Source organism: Nicotiana attenuata, unplaced genomic scaffold (assembly GCF_001879085.1).
Source record: "Nicotiana attenuata strain UT unplaced genomic scaffold, NIATTr2, whole genome shotgun sequence".
NCBI classification, from domain to species: Eukaryota; Viridiplantae; Streptophyta; class Magnoliopsida; order Solanales; family Solanaceae; genus Nicotiana; species Nicotiana attenuata.
Genome location: NW_017670867.1, coordinates 24748 through 27382, shown reverse-complemented (window position 1 = coordinate 27382; position 2635 = coordinate 24748).

The window sequence follows — 2635 nt, the reverse complement described above, 5'->3', positions numbered from 1 at the left end:
GTACCAAAGTTTAGTAGTCCTGTGCATTCTTTAATACACATCTTGAAAAGGTACAAATATCAACTGCCATGTCATCCACCTTTTCAGACTCTACTGTCACATCTTTTCGTTTCAAATCCTTTCCATCTCCCTCTGAAACATTGCAACTCCCCACGCACTACCGCCGTTTCAGAACCGATTCCTATATCTCTCCTCATGATTACCCCCTCTCAATAAAAAAACCCTCTCTTCTCTCCACTAATCATATTATCTCATAAGACCTCTCCAAAGAATTCTCTACTTTATCTCTTCAGTGGCTGACAAGCACTCCAAAATCCCTTCCTCAGTCAATACTAACCCAGAGAAAACCCTTCATTCCTCCGTTCCTGATGAATCCTATATTCCTATTCCAGTCTCAACCACTGAAACCATCCCTAACCCAGATGTCCCTTCACTCTCCTCCTTTAATAACCATCTCAGACCTATCTCCCCCTCTAAATGATGAGGACTTAGAAACCCCTAAAATCGATGCCCCTTTGTCTTTATTGTCTGAGAATCTCATTAACCAAGGCAAAAGTGGGGAACAGGGTAAAGCTCCAAAGTTTGTAAAGGTGTCTGGGGCTAAGGTTGATCAACCTTCCGCCACTGTTACTTCAGATTCTGTGTTGTCCGTGGAGCCTCTAGAGAATGAAACCGTCGCGACCATTTTTGTTGTATCTACGGATGGAATATTGCATGAGGTAATTTCTAGTGTACCCAAGTCTTAAAGGAATGAGGCCCAGGGGCTAGTGGAAAAAGGAACCATGGTGCTTTTTGAGAACTCTGCATCAGCAGAAACTACTGGGCCTTCTCATGTGAAACCTTTCTCCTCAAGGTCAAGGTTCCCACTCCCAGGACAATTTTGCTCCTGCACCCTCTCCACACTGTGTTGTTAAGCCCTTGGCCATTCTGGTTCCTGAGATGAGGTCCAGTGATGAGGAAAATCAAGACAACACTGCTCGTGATGCATTTATTGTCAAGCGTAGGGCAGTAATCACTCCTGAGTCTTCCACTAAACGACCTACCACTAGGTTGCAAGCACAGGAAGCTTACGACTCTGCCCTTCAAAAGAGCAAGAAGAGAAGTAAGAAGAAAAAAGAAGCGGTTGGTGAAAAATGGTGAAGTGGTGTGTGATAAAGATGTCCCTGTGGATGAGGAAGCAGCGGAGGAACCTAGTTCCTTAGTGAAAAGGTCTCAGAAGAAGAAGCAATCTGCTTCACTTGAGAATGTTACAACTCCCAGTTCAAAGTTGAAGGATGTTGTGAAGAGTGGAAAACTAAAAAATGTTGTGAGTGAACCATCAGTTTCTGATGAGGATGTTTTGGTCAAGTCGAGTGGAAAGGAAAAATCAAGTGTTGTGAATTCTAGCAAGAGAAGTTTGAACCTACAAAGGAACTTGTTTCTGCAAAGAGGATGAGAAGTGAAACCAGTTCTGCTTCAGAGCGTTTGAGGCACCAAAAAGTCTTGCTAGGTCGCACTTTTGACCCAGCAATCTTCGATATGGCTGGTATGTGACAAGTAATTGAAATGGTTGAGTTTCAACAGTGGGGGAATCTGTTCCAAATAGATGCGCCCAAAGTGTATGAGGATGAAGTGCAAAGCTTCTATGCTGACTTCTTTCCCGTTGATACTGACCACATTTGTGCCTTAGTGATAGTTTATATGAGTCCACCAACTGTATAGAGATGTAGTCCTATATCAGTTCCCACAGTGCTAACTACTGAACCAGTATGTAAATGAGACACAGGATTTTTACGTGGAAAAATCCCAACTCAAGAGGACAAAAATCACGACCTACACTGGTAGGCTTTCAACTTCACTAACTTGTAAACACACTATTACAAGCCACTTTGTAATGACTCTATTACAAAGACTTCAACTCAACTAACTTGTGATACACTTACCACAAGCCACTTTGTCACTCACTAGTTATAAAGACTTTAACTTATGACTAACTCTAGTCACAACACAAACTCAGAAGGTTTATGATTTTGAGTTTCCTAAAACAAAGCTTCTAATAAAGCAAGATAGGAGTTACAATGAATAACAAATAACAAAGACTCAACAAACCTAAGGACTTGAGATATCTTCAATCTTTGGATCTGGTCCTTGAGGCTGCAGCAACTTTGTTCTTGAGAGAGGTTGTGGCTAGCACTTCAAAGAATATCACTAAAATGCTCAAGTGAATATCTTGTGCCTTACACCATGTTGTTATACTACCAAATACATCCCAAGGATGATGTCAATTCTTGGTTAGTACACGCCTCTTCCCAACGGGAAGTGACTGCTGCACTGTCTGCTGCACTGTTGCAGGCAGTCACTTTCTGTAGTTGCTTTCCAGCTGTATAGTTGACTTATACTTCTGTTAGGGGAACACCAAGGGATCAGGTCCCTAATCCGGTTCTTGTGAATCTAAAGGCACACTGCCTAGATTATCTTGAGTTGATTAACTTGAATGATTGTACCAGGCATGCTTCAGGTCCTTTATCAGTTCTATACAGAAAGTTTCTTAGATCATCAAAACATAGATTAAAAGACCTTAAGCCCATCACTTAGTGAATGGGGTGGATATCGTGTTTGATGTGGCTCTACTTGGGGAGATTCTTAGGCCTTATCT